Raw genomic sequence first — 23,884 nt, forward strand, 5'->3', positions numbered from 1 at the left:
CATCTGCCGACACAGGTGTAAGAAGGACTTGCTGCTGTGCTAAGGAAAGACACGGTCCATCCCTGGCAATTTCTATGTCTAGGCAGGAAGTTCGATGTGTTGTACCTTGGAGCTTGTGAAAAAATTGCAAGAATTCTTCTTGCCGCTTGTATAGGATCGAACGCAGTTTTACTCCCACCTCAGTGTATATACTAGATATTCTGTTCTTGGCCTGTCGGGCTTTGAGATGGGCGTGAAAGAACTTAGAATTTGTGTCACCAACAGCTATCCATGTTGCTCTGGATTTCTGTCGCAACACTTGCTCTTGAATATTATCCCACTTTTGTATTTGCGCTAGCACCTCTCTTTCCTCCTCTATCAGTTGAGCATTGAAGAAGTCTAGATTTAAAGCATCCTGAATTTCCTTTAATTTGAGACGGAGCAGGACCAGCTTTTTATCTAATGTGGAATACTCCTTGCTCAGCCCGCTAATCCCTACTTCCAACTTTTTCAATTTTTGCCATACCACAAACATCATATATCCTGGAATTTGCTGGTTCCAGGTCCTTGCTACTGCCTGTTTAAATGCGTCTTGATTTAGCAAAGCATTTACCAATCTAAATGGCCTTTTGATCGACGCAATGGTAGTCTCAGTGTTCAGGATAATGGGCGAATGGTTAGAACATTCAGGATTCATGTAGATAGCTTCCAACTGCCCATATTTATGAAACCATTCTGCATTCCCCAATATCCAATCAATCTGGCTGTATATCCTATCGTCCGCGCCTCGCTTATTGCACCATGAAAATTTGCAAACCCGTCTTGTGACAAGCCCCAACCCAAGATCATCAATACAATCACGAAAATCGGCGGTTTCACTTATATGAACATGTGCTCCATGAATCCTATCCTCCATATTTAATATCGTGTTGAAGTCTCCAAGTAGTAACCAAGATTCACTCATGCTTGTACTAATGGTCCATAGTTGCTTCCATAATTGTTTCCTTTCAGCAACAGTGTTTAGACCATATACAAACGTCACATTACAAGAGAAGTTAGAATGTTTGGCCTTCGCTTCTGAGTGAACTATTTGGGCGGTTTCCGCTGAACATAGTAATCTCTTAGCTCATTATTCTTCCATCCAATCCAAATCCTACCATTGTGAGCAGAAGGGTAGTGTGAGTAGAATTCCCAGCCTACCCCAAAGCCTTGCTGAATTTTCCTCGCCTTGTCCACCTTTACCCTCGTTTCCAGTATAGCTATAATATCTACTTTGTTCTTTCGCAAAAAGGATTTAATTTCCTTTTGCTTATAGGGCTGGTTTAGCCCCCTAATATTCCACGAACGGTATCATGGCGGGTTGATTTCCTTGGGGCTTTGCCCACACCTGCTTAGTGATCATTGGTACTTGACTATGCCGGGCAAGTTGTATCACACCGAGCGCGGTGCCCTCGGGCCGTTTCTCGGCACCGCAATGTTAGAGGCTTCCCCCTGCACTTGCTCACCATAGCCCAGCGTCACTTGCTTCCCAGCTTGTTCCCGAGCACTTTGTTGAGGTATCGCAGCCAGGTCAGTAGTTTTTGCTTGCCATTCAGGTCCGTCCTGCTTCCTTTTCCTCTTAGCCTTCTTTTTCTTAGGCATGTCGCTCGATCTCACGCCGTGCTTTGCATCGTTCCTATGCTAGATGCCCCGATTCATGACACTCGTGGCACAATTTGGGATGCCACTCATATTCAATCTCTTGCTCCCCTCGGTTAACCATGCGTCGCTCGATAACCAGCACCCTGCAAGCGAGGCACAGCGATATCCATCTCTATAAGCATTCTAGCATACGACACCCTCTCACACGAAGCTGTCAATCTATCTGTACATATCGGCTTACCCAGATAACTTGCTATACGCCCCATATTATCGGCGAACCCGATGGTAAAGGCGGTCGTGGGGGTACCCGTACGGGCACAATTCGCATAGGTTCGTCATCCATCCGGAAGTACGGCGTCCCGTTCTTGACTATCATTGTCCGCTTGTCGAAGGTGTATGGTCCGTTACGCCTGTTATAGGCCCTATCCTCCTCATTTTCACATCGAAACAGAAAGTAGCCATCATCATGGAGTATCACTCTTGGAGTTGAAACCTCAGTCCATACCCCATATACAAACTTAAGCATTTCTTTAAACGCCGGAGTGCCTCCCAAGACGTAGCCTATTAGTGTTGACTGCCACTTCTCACAGTGTTCTTTCAGTTCCTTATGGTTGAGTTTGACTACTTTCAATCCATCCCTAATTGTTGGGGGAAAGAAAGTTAGCTTCAACCCATGTTGTTTCACCCGATTTCCTCGCACAATCTGTCGCCTATACCTGAGTTGCCCCGGCGTTGAAATCAAGTTTACGAGCGACCACAACTTGAGGACCGGTGGTTCACTTACTCCTTTCGATATATGCCATCTCCCTCACCCTTTCTCGGGTAGAAGGTAGATTTGGGATAGGCTCGCGTACCTCGATTGGGGTGAATTCGCAGTTTCCCGATTCCGCCGAGTAAGTTGACTTCTTGTCGGCGTCTTTCCGCATCTCGCCCTCGCTCGGCCCGCATCCGATCCGCTAGTTGTAGTTGTTCGAGTTTTTGGGGAATACCAGATTCCGGCGTCACCATACGCCGTGCTTCTTGCGATTCCGCCGGTGTCCTCATGTTCTTCTTCTTCCTCTTGCCGTTATTCTTTGGTGGACGCCCAGGCTTGCGCCCGTTGGCCATGGCCGAGACACGATAAGCATTTCGCTTATCGTGGCGCCCGAGAGCTTCTCTCGACTTATCTAATTTTTTTTCATTAAATAATTAATAGTATGTATATTCAATATTTATAGGAAAAGATCTAAAAAGTAAAGTAATATATTTATATTAAATTTCAATTATTTTAATAATTCCCATTGAATGTGGGATTTTGTTTATTTCTTCAATCAAATCCTCCAAAAATAGGTAAGTACACATCGGCTTTAAATAATGTCAATTAATTTCTTTTTTTTTTAATTCTATAATATAATATTATATCTTACCTTTTAAAGTAGTATTCTTGACTATAAAAAGACTACTCTCCTTATATATATATATATATATATATATAGAGAGAGAGAGAGAGAGAGAGAGAGAGAGAGAGAGAGATTGTTATTATTATTATTATTATTATTATTATTATTATTATTATTATTATTATTATTATTATTATTATTATTATTATTAGGTAATATTTTGAACTACAATTAATAACTTTTTCTATAATTAATGCAAATAGAATTTGTTGCTAAGTGGCTTGTTCATATTACGCCACTTGGCTTAATATTAAGCTAGACTACTCTCCTTTTATATATACTAGTATTAAATGCGCGATGCGCGGACAAAATTAAAAATATTAATCAGTTAAAATGTGATTTATGAGATACTTTTCACTTTTCGAGAGTCAATTTGATTAAACTTTGAAGTTAAATTGGAATAGATTAACTCAATATTTAAAAAATAATATGTTATTTGAAAAACTACATGAAAAATAAGTTATAACTTTTACCATATCAATTTGGTAAAAATATATCTCAAGATGATGATCAAAATTCATGCAGTTTGAATGTTGGGAAGCGAAAAGTATACATAAATTGGGATAGAGGAAGTATAAACTTTTGTATTCAAATCAAGCATTCACCAAACGTACAAACTATCAACACTATGAATAATTCAAATCATCCGCGACAAATAATTTTCTTGTTCCAAATATACGTTGTGAATTCAGCGTTCAACCCTCCATTAACCTATTTATTTTGAATTAGTGATGTCCTTGAGAAAACTTCATCAGACTTTGACCCCTATTCTACCAAAACTGGTGTTGAAAGGATAAAACGAGGAAAAATCAAAGGTAATCCTGCTTATATCATAATTATGCAAAACAACATAAAATCAAGAAGCCACACATGTCTATGATTATAAACATTGAAAATTTTAAGCTATGAAAAGCAAAAGCAAGGAGGATGTTTGGAGAGTTGGTTGATGGCATAAATAGAATGACTCTAGAAATTTATCACCCTTTTTTTCTTAATAATTTGCACAAAAATAAATATGCCATAATTATGTATCATTATTGATTGATATTCTATTATTTCATACCTTATTTATGTGCCCGCTTCATCATTTACCTACTCTCCTTTTATATATATCTATATAGATAGATTATTATTATTATTATTAGTAGTAGTAGTAGTAGTAGTAGTAGTAGTAGTAGTAGATTAATTAAATTAGGTAATATTTTGAACTACAATTGATAACTTCTTTTATAATTAATGCAAATATAATTTGTTGTCAAGTGGCTTGTTCATATTATACCACTTTGCTTAACATTAAGCTAGACTACTCTCTTTATATATATATATATATAGAAAACTTCTCCATTAACTCTTATTTTGAATTAGTGATGTCCTTGAGAAAACTTCTCATCAACATTCTTGATCTCCTACTCTCAACACTCCACCACTGGATCCCACTCCACCACCAGATTCTATTAAGCAGCCGACTAGAACAACTAGAATGGTTACACCGGAATCGGGAATTGCTCAACCCCTACCCCCTATGCAATTGTTTCACTATATGCCGGGGATGGGCAGTGCTCCCACGGTGCTACAACCTCAAGCCAGTGCTGGATCTATAATTCCTGACCCTCCGGTGACAAATCCAACAGTAGCGGCACGAAAATTAACCTACTCCGCTGAAGGTGAGGAAAAGGGTAAATCCTTAGCGGAGGTGGTTAGGGGAAATCGAAAGCAAAATCAAGGTATGCAACTCAAGTTCTATCCACCTGAGGTCAGAGACGGTCTCAAAATGGTTAAGCTTAATCCGAAGGAACTCGAACAACAATGCCAGAAATGGGAAACATCGCTAATTGGATATGTGATTGGAGGCAACCCAACATTCAAAGAGGTACTGAAATTTGTCTATGGAGTTTGGACCTTCGTCGATACACCTAAGGTACTTCTTCACGATGACGGGTATTTTATCTTTCGATTCTCATGTGAAGATGATAAGGATGAAGTACTGCAAAATGGCCCATACACATTTAATAATCGTCCTATGATTTTGAAGGAGTGGAGTCCTACATTTCAAATTGATAAGGAACCTATGCGAGTGATACCACTATGGGTTATGTTCCCAGGGCTGCCAATTCATTGTTGGGCGGAGGAGAACTTAAGTTGCATTGCTAGTTACCTAGGCAAACCTCTGTGCACTGATAGACTAATGACATAATATGAACGTATCTCATATGCTCGTATGTTAATTGAAATGGACATTACTCAGGAAATGCCTGATGAAATGCCTATTGAGATGCCGGATGGGAGCATTTGGTATCAAGATATCGACTACGATTGGAAACCAAAGTTTTGCCAAGATTGTAATCACTTTGGGCACATTACTGGAGCATGTAGAGAACCTGTCAAACCTCCTGAGAAACCAACAACTCGCAAGAAACGTAATAGAACAAAGAAGCGGAATGAGAAGAAAGAATGGCAATCAAAGCATTTGCAGGAAACTGGCTTGACTAATGCTGAAACTCGAACGAAGCAGTCACTTTGGGGTCATAGCAAATTGAGGCCAAAAATGGCAAACAAACTGCTGTTTACCACAAAGATAAAGACCAAAACAGAGTCGATTCTGAGGAATTGGCAAAAAGACTTCAAAAGGGAGGAAAGCTTCAGATACAGGAACCTAGCCAAACTTCTCAAACTGTTATAAGGAATGTTGATCCTCCAGTACAAGGGGATAAGAGAAATGATCCCAAAACCCATCCTCCTACATGCTAATTTGTTCATGGAACATTAGAGGATTTAACATGTCCGTTAAACAAAGAGAGTTAAAAGAGTTTCTAAAGAAGAATAAGGTAGACTTATTGGGTTGTTATGAAACCAAAGTCAAACAGAATAAAGCAAGTAAGGTCCAACAATTTCTTGGCTCAGGATGGACCTATACTTGTAACTATGGTTCGGCTATAAATGGGTGAATTTGGCTAATGTGGAATGCAGGTGTGGACGTACTAGTCCTAAAGAAATCCAGTCAAACTATGCATTGTCAAGTAAAGGACAGGAATTCCAACTTCTCCAGCTTCGTCACGTTTATGGCCTTCACACCTTAGCAGATAGAATACCACTATGGACTCAGTTGAGAGAAATAAACACTACTGTCAGTGGCCCGTGGTTGGTAATGGGTGACTTCAACAAAGATACTTACAGTAGATGATAGGATCAACGGAGCACCTGTGCACCAAGCAGAACTTTTCGATTTCCAAGATTGTGTGGATGACTTAGGTTTGGGAATTCCGTCGTAAAGTGGCACATACTCGAGTAATAAAAGAGACGCAAGAGATATGTTAGATCGGGCTTTCGTAATGCAATGGTTCCGAACTTTGGGGATAAGGAACTATGATCCCAAAACACCCCAATCTTAATCAATACTACATTACATGAGATCTAAAGTTTATCGTTCTACTAGCACCTCCGCAACAAGAGGACTTTAAGCATTCAGCTATATGGGCCAGGCAAATCAGAGGATACACTATGTATGCTGTATGGAGGAAGCTTAAATTGTTGGAGTTATACACAAGAGGCATGCACATAGAATTCTCATCTATCGAAACAAAGCTGCTAGAACTTAAAGGGAGATTGAGAGAGGTACAGGAGAAACTAAATGAAGACCATTTCAACCAGATACTCATAGAGGAGGAAAGAAATTGTTACACCTTGCATTTTGAGCCTTTGGATATTCTGAGACAATGGTGGAACGTTTAGGGCAAGGCCATTTTTCGAATGCGTAAGTCGTTGAAAATATTATTAGTGTGAAAATATTGAGAAAGACTGGGCAAAAGGGAAAATTTGCAAAATGGCATTATGGTAATTTTGTGGAAAGACGAGGACAAAATGGTAATTTTACAAACTCTAGAAAAATTCAAGAAAGGAGAAATGAAGAAAATTCTAGAAAAAGAAAAGAAGGGAAAAAGAAAGGAAAATTCTAGAGAGGGGCATGTGCCCCTCACATGCTTGCCAAATATATATATATATATATGAGTGTTAGTCATCTTTTTAATTAAGGAAGGGAAGAGAAAGAAACAAAGAAAGAAGAAAAAAATAAGAAGGAGAAAGGCACGACCATGGCTGGCCGAAAATTCTCCCATGGTTTGTGGGTGAGGAAAAATATTTTCTTCATGCTTTTATACTAATTAGAAGGTTCTCTTTCGACGTTTGATTGTTGGAAGGAGAAAAATTATTCGTTTTGCAAAAAGAGCAAGCTAGCCGTGATAAGAGGGAAGGAAAGGTAAGATTTAATCTCATTTTTTTGTGTTGTGTATGATTTGTAGATGTTGTGAGATGTAGGAATGAAGGAAGTCTATGAAAATATGGTGTTGTGTGTGAAGGAGTGTTGTGGCCGAGAATAGTAGTGTGCCGTGCATGTGTGTGTGTGTTGTGTTTTGGTTGTTGTAACGTGTAGAAAAGAAGGAAATTCGTGTAAATATTGATGCTATATTGTAGCCGTGCATATTGTTGTGGTGGCCGTGTGAGTGTGTGGTTGTGTAGGAGTGAAGAACGAATTGCGTTTGGCATGTTTGTGTGTTGTTACAATGTGTAGAAAACAAATGAAAATCATGAAATCCTACATGTTGATGCTAACCGTATGTGGATCGTTTTGGGGGCGGCGTGTTGGGCCAAGATTACCTAGCGCTTTGGGTGTTGTCGTTATGAAATTTATAATGTAAAAACGAAGTTTAATGATCCCGTGTTGAAGTTGAATTAGGGCTGAATTGGAATGTAATATGATTTGAATATGCTTCCTTGAATTCATGGAAATAATAGTGTATATGTATGGAATTGTGATATAGTCTATAAGTTTGAAAGAAACAAATGTAATGTTGGAATTCTTATGGCATTTGGAAGATTTGGGTTGGAATGCTTTGAACATGTTGTGAGTTGAGTATCGATATTGTTGTTATGAATGTTGGTTTGGCCGGTTGAATTCCTGGATTGTTTTTTGATTAAAAGTTAGCCGAGTGAGAATCTCGGGGATGTCGTATTTACGAGGAAATGCTTTAACGCCGAAATTCCTAGCCCATAAGTGAACTTGTATGAAAAAAAATTAAGGCAAACGCAAGTCGATGAATCTACTGATCATATGGATCCTTGTGAATGTAGATAAGCAAGTTGGGATGAACAAGTGTAGCTAGCAAGGCGAGTATGTAAGGCTTATCTTTTCTTTTTATGGCATGTCTTAGAGCCAATAAGTTGTGACATAATGTGCGTTCGGTAACTCCGCTCTGATTTCTCGAATCCTTTATGATTATGATTTATGTCATATATAAGCTAGTATCACTAAGTTGCGTATGTTTGATAAGTGAATAAGTACAAGGAGGTTCGTAACTAAAAAAGAGTTCGTAAGTATGAACATTCCTAACTCCGTATGTTATCTCGACTTTGTGCGAAATTGGGCCCACAATTCCCAATACCTCTCCTTATATACGTCTGTATGGTAGCGGGTATGTTTATCACATCTGTCCTCCGAAAGCTCTAGTTAAATGTTCCCGACTTTGAATGATTTCGGATTTGCGTCGCTTTTCGACATGATATGCTTTGACCACCTCGATCCGATACGTCGGCGTTACGACACGATAGTTGCAACGTCCGGTAAGGATTGATCCGATGCTATATCGGTAAGAATATTCGTTTGTCGAGTCTTGATTTGTATGCGTATGTTTTCGCACTACTGGCGTGCAAGGCTCAATGTATCTTTCAATATGTTATCGTGCGTTACGCCGCACCGAGTCCGCCACTCGCGCGTCCGGGCCAGGTTCTCGTTATCGAACCTTCTGCATTGTTCACCGCGTCCCTCAAGCCGCCGGCTCGATTTATGATATTATGAACTTAATGGCAAGGACCGCGTCCCGTACCAGAGGGCCGGGTTGAGAGAGGTCACGGAGGGCCGAATATGTACTAAATAATATATGATTTCATTGCAACCGCGTCCCCGTGCGCCCGGATACTCATAGGATACAGGAAAGAATATGATCGATTTGTCACAATGTACGGGTATGAAACGTACGTATCCGTTCGGCATTTCCTACATACGGGAAAAAATACTTAGATAGAAATCTAGACATTACGCTCACGTCGTATCCCGATTCTCGATCTCGGTGTCTATATACCTCTGTACGTCTGCTCTGTTTAACTCTATACCTTGGCATTCGCCCGATGACGGTTTTACGTCTCCTCTCAAAGCCGGACTTACGGATACGCTCTTGTCCGCGCGTCTGTATTGCCGAAGTTCGATTACGGTTCACAAGCATTTCGCAATTTTGGTTATGTTACGTTTAGTTTTTCTTTCGTTTTAAACCAAATTTTTCCGACTCAACCGTTCTTATGCTTCATCCGCGGGGCAGTGTACCCACAGATGAGTTGAAGATATTAGATCGAGCTCCAATTCCTTCTGAGCACCGCTGAGTCCGAGCATGTACGTTGTGTCTTCCTCTGAAGAGAGACTTTGCGTACGTTAGTGGGTATGATGTGTCTTGGTGACATGTCGATGTGTGTTATGTAATGAATTTTGTGTAATTACAGATTTTTGTCGAGTTTGTAAGCCTCGTTATGTATTTTATAATTTTTCGCTGAGTTTTGGAAAAAAAATTTATGATGCGATAGACCGTGGTTCGCTTCGGCTCAGGAATGGGTGGTGCCCATCACGTCCCTCGAAAATTGGGGCGTGACATACATGTACAGGTTGAAAAGTGGGACTCTATACAGGAAAAAATACTTAGACAGAAATCTAGAGCTACATGGATTAATCTCGGTGATAGAAACTCTAAATACTTTTACGCTCAACTCAAAGCCAGACAAGCTAGGAACAAAGTCACAAGCATTTGCAATGAACAAAACCAAAGACTCACTGATCCTATGCTTATCCAACAGGAGTTTAGAGATTTCTTCCAAAAATTACTTGGTGAATCTGCTCAGCTATTACCTGGTATAGACATCAATACTGCTAGAGATGGACCATGCCTGTCCCTGAGTCAACAACAACAACTGATAGTACCAGTTACCAGACAGGAAATAATTCAAGCTGTGAATGATCTACCAAACGACAAAGCACCTGGGATAGATGGGTATCCAGCTGAATTTTTCAAGCAAAACTGGGAGATAGTAGGAGAGGATATCATAACTGCAGTAGGCCAATTCTTTGAATTAGGGAAACTACTGAAAGAGGTAAATTGCACAACAGTCACACTGATTCCAAAGGTGGCGAACCCTACTTATGTGAAGGAATTCAGGCCCATAGCATGTTGCTCAACTATGTACAAGATTATAGCCAAGGTCATGACTACTAGACTGAAAATAATGGTAGATTACCTTGTTGGCCCTTCTCAGTCAGCTTTTATTGAAGGAAGGAACATCTTGGACAATGTGATTCTGGCTCATGAACTCTTCAAAGGCTATACTCAAAAATCAGTTTCACCCAGATGTGTCATCAAGGTAGATATTAGAAAGGCATATGATTCAGTGGAGTGGAGCTTTCTTAGGCATCTACTTACTGAATTTGGCTTCCCTCTCAAAATGGTAAACTGGATCATGGAGTGCGTAACAACTGTCAGCTATTCATTATTGATCAATGGGGTGCTTACTCCCAAGTTTGCAGCAAAAAAGGGATTGAGACAAGGGGATCCTATGTCCCCTTATCTCTTTGTACTAGTAATGGAATACCTCAATAGATCTCTGAAACAACTCTAACAATGGCCAGCCTTCAAGTACCACCCTAAATGTGCAAAACAAAAAATTGTTCACGTGTGTTTCGCTGATGACCTCCTTATGTGTTGCAGGGCTGATAAGGAATCAGTTCAACTGATGATGCAATCATTTGAACACTTTTCGGCAGTTTCAGGTCCCAAGGCAAATATGGAAAAGAGTAACTTGTATATTGCTGGCTCCACTCCTTAGGTCAGACAACAATTACTTCATGAGTTGCATTTCACACTGGGAACTCTGCCTTTTAAGTATTTGGGAGTCCCACTGGCATCCAGGAAGTTGTCTATCAACCAGTGCTTGCCGCTAGTTGAAAAGATGATAGCAAGAGTAAAGTGTTGGACTTCCAAGCTGCTCTCATATTCAGGCAAATTACAACTCATAAAAAGTGTATTATTTGAAATACAAACGTATTGGAGCCAAGTCTTTCTTCTACCAAAAAAAATCCACAAGATGGTCATAGCTATCTGCAGAAATTATCTTTGGAGTGGATCAAATGAGTATGCAAAAAAAGCTCCAATTGCTTGGGAAACTTTATGCCAACCTAAGGCCACTGGTGGGCTCAACATCATCAACTTTGAGCTTTGGAATCAAGCAGCCATCAGTAAGCTGCTATGGGCCATTGCACAGAAGAAGGACAAGCTATGGGTGCGCTGGATACATATACACTACATAAAAAACAGAAATCTGCAGGACATGGTTACACCAAAGCAGGCCACATGGTTAGTAAGGAAACTATTCGATGCCAGAAAATGGAGGATGAATCTGGAAGACCTCAACAAATTCTCAGTGGGAGGCAAATTCAACATAAAACAGGCTTACCAGGCTTCTATTCCTCAATACCCAAAAGTCCAATGGAAAACACTGGTTCTTCTTAAAGGTGCCATACCTAGACAACAATTTATTCTCTGGATGGCAATCCAGAATAGGTCACACAACTGATAGACTGGCTCATTTGGGGATACAAGTTGATCCAATCTGTAAGCTATGTACGATTGGTGCCATTGAAACCCATCAGCACCTATTCTTTGAATGTACGTATTCCAAGTTTATTTGGCAAACCCTACTACACTGGATGGATATCAAAAGGCAAATAGGGGACTGGAACATTGAGGTTCAGTGGATGGCAAAACGAGTGAATAACAAGAACTCTAAGTGGACGATTTTGGGATTTGTTTTTACAGCTACTGTATATCATGTTTGGAGGGAAAGAAATGCTAGACGATTCCAACAAACAAGCAGAAATAGTATGGATAGAACGAGAGAAATAGCACTGCAACTCCATATTGCAGGCCAACGACATTGTAAATGGCATGAATACTTACTTAAGTTAAATAGTTTTCCATGTTAGATGACTACTGATTTACTGAAAGAAGCTAGCTAAATGTAACCTTTGGCAGGTGAAACTTAGCTAGTGGACAGCAATTTGGTAACATAGAAAAGTTTAGTCTAATAGGTTCTTCTTGAGGTCCTGTCTCTATAGTCCAATGAGCAGGCTGTGTACATACTCTACTTGGTTGAAATAAAAAAAATTCAGTTTTGACCAAAAAAAAAAATAAAAAAAAAAAAATAGTTATGCTTGAGAAAGCAAAAAGAAACTGGTTGCACCTCAGTAATAGTAGTTATGATTGGATTATAATCCAAATTTCAATCAGCTAGAGTACAGGCATAATAACTAGTAAAATAGCCCTTTTTCATCAAGAGTAACTAGCCAAATAACCCTTGAAAAATGTCATAGCTCATGGATGACATACAAGTGGTGCAGCAGGGAAAAGGAAGAAAAATGTGGACTTAGCGAGACGTGCCTTCACGAATGACACCAAACCAAAAGTATTTGAAGAAATGTGGCTCTATCATTCGTGGCAACTGAAGTTGTGCTAGTTTGATTCGAAACAACAGGACTGCAAAGCTGCAGTCCATAGTGGCCGATAAGAAAAGCTCAGTTCAACTTACACCACTCAAAACAGTAAACACCAAAACGTTATTTAAAAAAATTGATATTCATTTTAATCAGATCCTACCAACAATCAAATCAGAGGTTGAAAGCAAGATCCACCATTTATCCAGAAAGACATAACCAACCCTGTCAAATCCAGAGGCATCAAAAGTCAAAAACAGTCATTCATTAGCTCAGCTTAGTAAAACATGCTTGCTAGTTATAACAGCCAGCGAGAACATCTTTCAAGCACAATTACAGCAACAAGCATGAAAATGACAGCCAGTGCGAGCATCAATACAGGAACAAGCATGACGGATGACACAACAGACCATCTCATTCCGAGGTTAATATGCAATAGGTATATGACATCTTTTAGTCATGTAAATTATGAGTAGCTTATCTAAATAAATAAGACAAAGGACTGCCGAGTTCTGACATAAGACCAACTGACCATTCTCAGATGGTTCCACTCAGGGATCATAAGCCACAATTGAGAATTACAATTAAGCATCACTAAACAAATTCTTATAAGGTTCTACTGCATACTACTTACACTGGCATTCATGTCATCAATTTCTTACGCGGCCATCTCATGTCCATTAATTTAGTTTCTAAACAACATACGTTAAAAGAAACAATCTCAGTTTTCTTATTAAATGTTGTGGATCTTCTGGTGCTGTTTAATGTACTTCTTGGCTTTCATAGATTGAAGATGTGACATTTTTTCTTTGAGAAATCCTCTCGAGGTTCCTTCATTTTGGATTATTTATACAACTAGAAAATTTGCACAATGTATACTGTCGCAAAAGACTTTACTTAAAAATAATGTTTTTCCTACTTTTTGAATATTAAAAATAACAAAAGATAAATTATTGTAATAACTTAAAATATCGAGAACATTCCAAACGTAAATTAATTGAAAGGACAATAACACTTAAAACTTGGATGGAGAATTGGAATAAGAAGGGTAAAAATTTATCTGATAAAAACATTACCATCTAAAAAGTGACACATTTATTGGCGTTAATGTATGGGTGTCTGAATATATATAATATTTATTTAAAATATAATTATAAAATACATAAAAATTGATATTGTCCCACGCATATCTCATGGGATGCGATTGAATAGTTATAGAAGTATTACTCTATGATCTATTTTGTCATCGCGATATTCTATCCATAACATCAATTCTTAAATATAATTGCCTTATCAATGTTGTTATTATAATAATTAAACATCAGTTTGTTTTATTTTTCTGCATTATAACTGTAAAACCTTCAACTTCACGTGTTGCATACATCATATTCGTGTGCTCTACAATTTCATTAGTATTGAGTTTTCCTTTAAGACCAATGGTGAGTAAGCTGGAGATCTAAACTTGTATTTATGTCATATTTGACTCATTTTTGAGAATATTTACATATTGACATATCAATTTCACCATATTTTGCAAGTAAGGATATTACAACTTGCAAGCATTAAATCACCTGATCAAAATAAGGAAAATATTATTCAAGAAAAGACACAACATAGAGAGAAGAAAATACACCTCATTTATGTATCACTTACACATGAGAATATGCCGCAATCCTTTGTTTATTTTAGGAGTACAATCACTCTCCAACGAAGACTTGCCGACATATTCCAATCAGTTTTTGCAGCCTTGTTAAATACAGGATGTAATAATATTTGTACCATAAGCCAAGCTGTTCAATTTCTGCTTTTCTTCTCAACAGTATTGAAATACTCAAAATCCGGATATACATACCCAAAAATCAGTCTGCAAGTCCACAAAACAAATTTGTCAAAGTAAAAAAATGTAAAAGGGGAAAAAAAAAAAAAGGAAGAGAACGGACCAAAACGGTAAGGCAGATCACAAGGAAAAAAGAAGACAAATAGATCCACATATACGAAACAACTTATGATGAATTCTCCAGATTATTTTTTCAAAATCTCACCATTATAAACTGCCATTAAATTGAATAAATATTCATCAATTAGTCAAATTTTAGAATTATCTGACCGGTTTCTGTTCCATTACCGCTAACAACAGCACGTTCCATATCCTATGGAATGCAAGATAGATCAGCAACTTTTCATTCAGAATTTACAGACAGCTGCATTAGTTACTAAATTTGATACGAAAAATTAAAAGCTTAGGAGATACCTTTAAAGTGTCGTCTAAACTATCAGTTTTTCCATCTTTAATCTTTTTCTTCATGAAGCTCATCTGATGCAGAATTTCAGGTCTAGCATCCATTGTTGATGTACTTCCAATAGTGGTTTCCTTGGATGTAGAAGTCACATCCTCCTTTGGAATTGTAGTTGTACACCTCTCTTCCATTTGAGTATCACCAACCACTCTTTGATCCACTTCTTGCTCAACCTTCACCCTCTTTATGCTTGTTTCACCACCCTATTAAACATCAGTAATAAAACATATTCTTTTGTGGTAGAGAATATCCAGAGAATAGTATTTTACTGTTTCCAACTTACTTCCCCATTTTTACCTTTTATCAAGAAGATTGAAGTTGTCAACAAAATGATATGTATAAGCCAGTTGCAAGCTCTCTTTATGAAAGTGATTAACTAATGTCTCTAAGGATTAAGAGAAAATGAATTTGCGCAACATCACAGAATACCAGCCAAATATCCACCAGCAAAGTTCACACCAAGCCGTGTGGTATTGCTGCATTTGTCTTTTGGTGTTGAATGACATGTTTATGGAGTTGTTCCACTATGGTTTCAAATGATGCAAACTTCATCATGATGTCTGTAAAATAACCCATGTGAGACTCAGTCAGTCTAGTTCCCATTTTTCACAGCAATGGAACATTACATTCAAGAAAGAGTAGTTAAACAGATGCCAAGCAGTTCGACCAACAAAGGTTATACTCCTTCTGTTTCATTTTACATAAATTATATATTTGAAAGTATTTTAACTTTAAAATTCTCACTTCACATTTAATGGCATGCTCTTATAATCATAGAAATGTCATGATATGTTTACGCACACATTTTCTAAGGTTACTTTTGGATAGTGTCAGAACCCTTTCTTTCTTTTTAATCTCCTTGTCTAATCGAACACTGCCATATAAAATGAAACGGATGAGGTATAGACTAAGCTTGCAAGAAACTGAATGACACCTTTGTTTAAAAGTCAAAGAAAGTATCTAAACGTAAAATCAATATCCTAGTGATGGAAAAATCAGAGAAAATCTGTTAGCTTACATGGAATTTGTCGTCCCCAGATAAGTACAGTCCCCTTGCAAAGCCTATAAAGAAAAATTCAAAGGTCATAATTTCCTTAGTATTGAGAAAACCCACAATAAGCAAATCTAACTAACAACAAATTTGTTCAAGATAATATAAATAGGCATACCAATCAATGCCTTCAACCTTGACAAACTTGGGAAGTCCATCAGACAAGCCTCTGGCAAAACCAGGCTGAGTTTGAACATGAACTTTGACAGCCTCAAATGGGCAAAGGCAACATCAGCATTAACCTCAGCAGATGCAGAACCAACAAATTAGATCAAAGTCTTGTACTTGACAGCATTCTCAGGGCCAGCAAGGTCTGAATAGTACATCTTGAAATATTCATGGAATCCATATTTGCAAAGTCCCTGTGAAATATAACCAAGCAAAGTAGGTACCCAACCCCTAAAGAATCCTCTAATGCCCTGCTCCTTAAGTAAAATTCCAAAGCCAGAGGAAATACTCTTGCACTTTGCAGGATCAATCTGACAAATCAAACATTTAAATCATAAGGACATTAAATCCGCCATTAATCCAATCTTCTCTAGAAAGCTGACACTTTTTCTTTCATTTTCCTTTTCTCTTTTGGATTTAAGATCAGCAAGCGAAAGAAAAAGTTGGAAGAGCAAAAAACACAGACATGAAACCTCTGTCAAAATAGAAAGATTCTAGCTTTTTTAGTTATAATTTATAGAGGAATGACCGATTAAGGTTAGATCAAAGTAACACACAAAAACCCGGCCTAACATAAACAATTTTATGCAAGTCTAAGCATCGCCTTTTCATGGTAGTTATCTTTAACTAAATCGTAAGAGTTTAAGTTATGTATAATGAAAGTAACAATAAAAAATTGACACTACTGATAGCACACAAAGGTATGTCATGACTTATAGTATTACAAGGTTTCACTGTAATTCCTTCTATTTGTGTCCCTCTCTTTTTCCCTAAGTTTTGCGATCATCAAAAGGAGAAACCATATTTTACTCATTGCAGAACATTGTCCATAAGCAATCAATGGGAAATAGTAGTAATTGAAGTTCTGAATTCAGGAAATTAATTTTAAAAGTTAAATAAATAATGAGCATTAACTGAATTAAGGAAGTCAGTATCTCATTTGATTAGTCAAAAGATAAACACATATCCAAGATACTTTGGACCACGACGGTCACCTAACAATTGCGAAAACCACTTTGAAAGTCGACATTCCCGAAAGCGTCTTACCATTGACCATAATTAACAACAACGCCTGAATCCCCAAGGTAGTAAACATAGCACTTTAAAAATTTGAGAAGCTTTTAAGGAAAAATATCACCCTTCCCAGGAAAAAAGAAATGAAAAGTATAAGGCTACATGTCATGGTCATCAACAAAAAAATTTAAGTTAGCACACATTAATTCTTCAGTTCATTGATTTGTATAAAAAAACTGAAGCTACCTAAATACATGATGTTAGAGCATTATCTAAGTTGTACTAGTCTGCTCAACATATGCTAAGATAAGGTGTTGTAACATAACAGGTTGTATCCTTTACAGATGAGTATATCCAAGAACTATGAGATCCTTGTACTCCATAGCTAATCTAACCGATGCCATCTGTAGGTCATATGGAAACAAAGATATGTAATGCACAGTAACTTTTAAACACCTTGAGATTGAAGCACGGGGTACCACCAGCATACTATTCTTCCTCTGTTACATCAAATAGTCATAAACTGTCAATTAAACGGTAATAGAATCTCATATACTAAAAGTAACAAAGGTTTATTGAAAGAAATTGCAACCTCAATCAATAAATCTAAAAAAAAAATTAAAAATAAATAAATAAATAATAACAGATGGTTTCATAAGTTCTTTGGGTTTTGTTGTATAGAATTCTTATCCGACTTGCCTGAAACAAACAAATTTTTCCAAGAGGTTGGGCCTTAACATGTTTTCCATAGAAATAATGGCTGCTAAATTACCTGTCCATTCACAATCCTAGTGAAACGAAAAAAAGCATAAAACAAAACTTCATAAGAACTCACACTGTTTCTCGAGATAAATGGTCTTGATCCCTTCACAACTTGCCTCAAAACTATCAATCAATTCATTGCTTCGCAACACCTAGTTTTTTACTTTCTTCTGCCTCCAAAAATTGACAATGGTTAACTTTCACGCATCTCCTCATTTTGTACTTTTTTCTGCATTCAATAATTATACAACAATGGTTAACTTTCAGTATTCTCAAACTATAAGCTGATATCGGCAATATATATATAAAATACACTGGAACAGGATGAGAAAGTTATAATATATTAAAATCTATCAGACTTTTAAAATTCAAACTTAACTTGGATAGACTTTTTAAACAGGGGACAGGGAAAAAGGTTGCATGCATGTATATTAGAAATTACCAATATAAATCGCACCAAGGAAGATAAGCCCCAACCATCAGAGTGAAAATTTGCAACAAAATATCAATTAAGCTAATAATAACTGCAATTATCCCTAAAATAGATAGATTGTTTTCCTATACAAAAAAAAAAAAGAAAGAGAGAAGAGAAATAATGTACAAACCTGTTTTGGCTGCAGATAAGCCCGCTATTTCTAACATCTTGTATTCCGTAAGGGAAAGAAAGTGAGATTGGGGAAAGAGATATGTACATTTATATGATTTCCGAACTCGCCTTTGTTGTGTCGTTACATGAACACAATAAAATATGCGAGTTTCAATGTGCCAATTCCGAGATGTTCCTTTGATCTGGAATTTCGTTGTTGGTTTCAAGCGAGTGCCAGAGTCGGGGTGGAGTGGCAGTTATTGTGGGCTTTGAATAGCAACGTTTAGAGTCTGAACTGAAACAGTAACGGGTTTGTTTTCTTAAGTAATAGGAGTAACTAAATTAGATGACAAGTAAAAACACAAAAAATGCCTAGGAAAAAGGAGATAACAAATAAATGGAATTCCTGAATTTTTAGAGCGCCACCTAGGCGGGTATATGTCCTGCCTTTATATATATATACTAGGGTATTTGCCCGCACTTCGCGCGGTTATAAAAAAATAATTCTCTTACATACAAAATCATAAATTTAATCGAAGAAAAAATGAAAATACAAAAAACAATTGGCGTAGATAAATAAAATAAAGGTATAGACATTATTGGAAAATCAGCCAATTTTTTCTCTGACTATAATTTTCTCAATTTGTTTTAAATATTTTTAATCATTAGTTATGTTTACTTGTAGTACTTTCCGAGTAATTTTTAAATATGTGAATTTTATTTTAAAAAATCTAAAGAATCTGTACCTAAATTCATAGTCAAAATTAAGTATTTTGACCTTGAATTCCTTCCCATATATTGAAACAAATGGAGTAACTATTTTTACAAAGAAAATTAAATTTTACGAATAAATGTACAAAATGTAGATTTTACATGCCAAAATGCATAAAAATTGTACATATACTAAAAAACGAGAGAAATATGATGAAAAAGAAAAGAAAAAAATAAGAACATAATACGTACTTGTTAGCGTCAAACCTTTCCTTGAGAACATGCTAGATACAAAAACAAAACAAAAAAAAATCAAATTCCCACAAGAATTACGACCCCAAAATGAAAGTAAGCGGTGAAACATATAGATTGATACTCAAATAAGAGCTCATATTGAAAGAGAAAAAAGTTATAAATGAGTGAAGAGATTTTGTTTTATCCGAAGAATTGAGTTAACTTCATTCAACATGCATATACAAAATGACGACACTGATGATTACACCATATATTCAAAACCAATAAATATCCCAAGTACAAAGAACTAAACTGTCACAATCATTCTATTAAAATGCCTAGCTACTTAAATATTCGGAATTTTTCGATAATTTTGATAGTTTTTTCTTTTAACTGGTACACATTTTCTTCCGCTGCTCAACTTAAGCCGGATAATTACGACATATAAAACGATTACAGCTATAAAACTTTGAACAAATAACAGTCATAGGTAAAATCCTTTACTTGCTACGTGCAGCGCAAATAACTCAGTACACAGAATTATGTATTTAGTGGCAACTGAATTGGGGGGTACACAAAAATTTAACCACAGCAAGTTCCAAGAATTAGCAAAAGAAGACAAATTAGGAGAGGATAGAAAAGCAGAAAAGGCAAATTCGACATACAGTTCTACGTCTTTGCGGCAGCGGATCAGAGTGCCGAAGTCGTCCACATTGGGTTCCCTAATAGTTGTTGATTGTGGCAGCGTTTCACGGCTTAATTATATAATCTTGTATTCCAGAGGAAACGTTTGAGGATGAAGAAATAAAGTGCTCGTATTCGTAACGGGTGTAAATCTGATAGTGGTTTTTGGAATCCCCACTACCAAATCTTTATTTCTCCATTAATAATGAATTTTGGTTTTTTTCCCAAATAATTAAACATGAGTAAAAAAGACCAAATAAAGGAGAAAAAAGATAAATAGGAATGGAGTAATGGAAAGTCATTACATCAATTGCCTACGCTAAATTTTTATATTATTTATAGATAAGATTTCTTGGTAGATGCTTCACAATGTTAGTATTGACAAATTTTAAAAAGTTGATTTTCTCATATTAAAGAGTGTTCGACTTGAAGGTTTTCTGGTTGTTCGCTTGTAGTCAACGAAGAAATCTATTGGTTAGAGGGTGAGTTTATTCGTGACTTTTATGCATTTACTTTGTGTTACGCTGATCTAATTGTTAGTTACGTTGATCAGTACATTTATTGTGATGTGATGGTGTGATGATAGTCAACAATTATGATAGCTAGGAGCGGTTTTACATGATAATCTCATTGTAAGAGATTGATTTTTCTCTCAAAACTCTTTGAGAAGTCTACAGTCTATTTCGAACATTTAGTTTCTTTTGAAGTAGTAGATGTTGATATCCGAGGGAGGACCTAAGAAATAGATAAGTTGATTGATTACATATCCATTGCCACTTCAAAAGGATACATTCCAAAGTAGTTAAACCTTATATACAACTGAATGTGTAGTTATATCTATGTACAAAACATGTTGTGCAGTTAGAGTTTTTAACAGTTACATATGACATGAAAATAAATGTGTACCTAAATTTCTATTTTATCCACTTAAACTGTCTTAGCAGAAGATGCTATTACGAAAGCCTTGTCACAATTTTTTATTTCTTCCCTTTCAGGTAGATAATATGTCACCGACGAAGTATGGTGCCCCTGCTATCAGAATTTTGGATGGTGTTGAATCTTCCCTTACTCTTTCTCCCTAAGGAAGAATAACAGGTTTGATATAGAGACTCCGATCTAATTTCTGAAAGTACAGAAGATTTACTACCAAATGGAATACTATTGGACATTATCTTCTATTGTTTGTGATATTTGCATTAGGATATATGTTACGAGTACTATGTGAAAGAAATTGTATTCCTCTATGCTTATTCTGTTTTTATTTTTACATCATTCATTACAGTGTAGAACCATGTCATGATGCAATTGTTGGATTTCTTGTTGTAATGCTACTTTTTTATTTGTTGCACCTATTGCTCTCTTGAATGGTCTTGCAGAAGCTGGAGAACCAATTCCATTTTGTGTATTTTTCTTGTGATATTCTCAAGTGTTAAAATTTATAGCAGTAAGTATTGTAGATTTTGACACATGGAAACTGGTCATCTTAAGATTGTTGGTATAAGTATACGATAGTGTGAAGCTTCATGAACAAGGAGAGCTTCTGGAAGGCCATTTACAGGCTATGCCACTTTGGTGGCAGTTCCAAAATGCCAGTGGAGATTCAATCCCATATTCTTCGAGCAGCCTGAAAAGTCATTTAACTTCCCATTAGGGACACCTTTATTCAAAAGAATTGTCTTCTTTTATCAAAAAAGATAATATCACTTATGTTGAACCATTATTGTAAGGAACTCAAAATTTTAAATTCATAAAATTAAAATTTTGATTTCGCTTATGACTGACCGATGTACATGTCTACAAAATCTTTACACTGCCACTAGCTTCAAAACATTGTTTCCACTATGGTTTCGGCCCAAGCCCAACTTGAGATCATGTTAAGCCGGGGCAGAGCTTGAGAACCCTCCTCGTCTCAAAAAATCATAGTGTGTATACATAGTATATGATAAACCTTTGTATCCTATTTTGATTGCACTTTTTTGAGCCAAAAGTCTATCAGAAACCACCTCTCTACCCCCACAAAGGTCAGGATCCTACCTTCCCCATGCGCCAAGATTACATTGGGTATGTTATTTTTGTTGTTGTATGTAACTATTTGCTTAGATGGTTAATGACTAGCTGCTATATTTAATATTTGTTGTCAATACTTTTCAATTATTCAATATTGTCATCATAACTCTCTACCCCCCCCCCCCCCCCCACACACACACAAAGGTCGAGATCCTAGCTTCCCCATGCGCCAAGATTACATTAGGTATGTTATTGTTGTTGTTGTATGTAACTATTTGCTTAGATGGTTAATGACTTGCTGCTATATTTACTATTTGTTGTCAATACTTTCCAATTATTCAATATTTTCATCATAACTTTTTGCTCTTGTATATTTCAAATCTTTTTGAAAACGTTTTTTTTTTAGCTGAGGGTCGTATCGGAAACCACATCTCTACCTCTCCCAAAGTAGGGGTAAGGTTTGCGTATGCCCTATCCTTCCCAAACTCCACTTATCACCTTTTGCTGATCATACAGGGTATGTAATTGTTGGTTAATGGCTGGCTGGGGCAAATTTAGAGGGTCGGTTACGGTTCACGTGAACTTATTGTTTTTCATTCAGAGACTTTGTATATCATTTTTTATATTGAAAGTGGGAAGCTCTTAAGCCTAAAGTTAATTTACGAAAATGCCCATTAAAAATGATTGACCATTTTACCCTTTTTTCAAATTGAAAAAAAAAAAAACTATTCATTTCAATTTATGTTACGAATCAAAAAGTCATGATCCTTCGTAGGCATCTGATGAAGGAGTCCAAACATCATTACTTTTAATAAACCACCGTTTCTTCTCTAAGAGAATCAATGACCAAATTAATAATAACTGTTCATTCCCTAAGAGATAACCCCCATAATTTTTTTTTTTTTAAATGAGAGATTGGTCTATCTTCCATGTACAATTCTCTGCCTTTGCTTATTGGTATTAATGTTATGTAAGGAAGTCAATATATTGAAACTGAAAGAGTTTTTCATATCACGTGCTGGAGAATTTGTCCTTATATATATATATACTTTTTTTTTTTTTTGTCTTCTTCATTAACATCTGCTGTATATGTTGTTAATGTACATGGACAATATTATGCCAACTTAACTTTGCAGGACCAGTAGCCGATGATATCTTCTTTCTTTTTGCAAGCTATATGACGCTGAAGGATAATTTCTCTCCTTTCAGTTTGGTCTCCCGGTAATTATTATTTTCATTTTAATATTATTGTTTTTCTTTTGCTTTGCTCTAACTTTTTTTTGGTTAAAATGTTTAGGCGGCACATCTTACGAACTAGCAAACTTAAGTTTTTCCAATTCCACGATTCATTGTACCTAATTAAATCTCCACAATATAATTTTCATTTTCCATTCAATTTCTAAACTTTCATTTTTTGCATATTGTATATGGGAGATATAAAGAACACATTATTTAGTCTTTGTTTCTGATTTAACGGTGATAAATAATTTCTTTCCTTTTAGTTCTGATCTTCGTGAATTGGTTTTTTCATTTTAGGATTACTATTTTTTTTCCCGTCATTTTTTGTAGTAACACGAGTACCTGGCACATCTTTTGAACCAACAAGACTTTTTTTCTTTTTCTCATTTTTCATCTACATTTTTAGAATTCCAAGACTTATATTTACTAATAATCTATTTACAGTATGATCCATAAATAATAATTGTGCCGGAATGGAAAGCAAGAGGACTTAGA

The 23,884-nt window shown here is 36.5% G+C and overlaps 1 long non-coding RNA gene across 1 annotated transcript; it reads right to left on the reverse strand.

Annotated features, from left to right (window-relative positions):
• Positions 1–15,991: 15,991 nt before the first annotated feature.
• Positions 15,992–20,388, reverse strand: LOC132058194 (uncharacterized). Its single transcript, XR_009415206.1, has 4 exons — positions 20,125–20,388; positions 18,002–18,157; positions 17,623–17,666; positions 15,992–16,463 (listed from the first exon to the last, which is right to left on the reverse strand). It is a non-coding gene; the product is annotated as an uncharacterized LOC132058194 (long non-coding RNA).
• Positions 20,389–23,884: the final 3,496 nt, after the last annotated feature.

This window comes from Lycium ferocissimum, chromosome 5 (assembly GCF_029784015.1).
Source record: "Lycium ferocissimum isolate CSIRO_LF1 chromosome 5, AGI_CSIRO_Lferr_CH_V1, whole genome shotgun sequence".
In the NCBI taxonomy this organism is placed as follows: Eukaryota; Viridiplantae; Streptophyta; class Magnoliopsida; order Solanales; family Solanaceae; genus Lycium; species Lycium ferocissimum.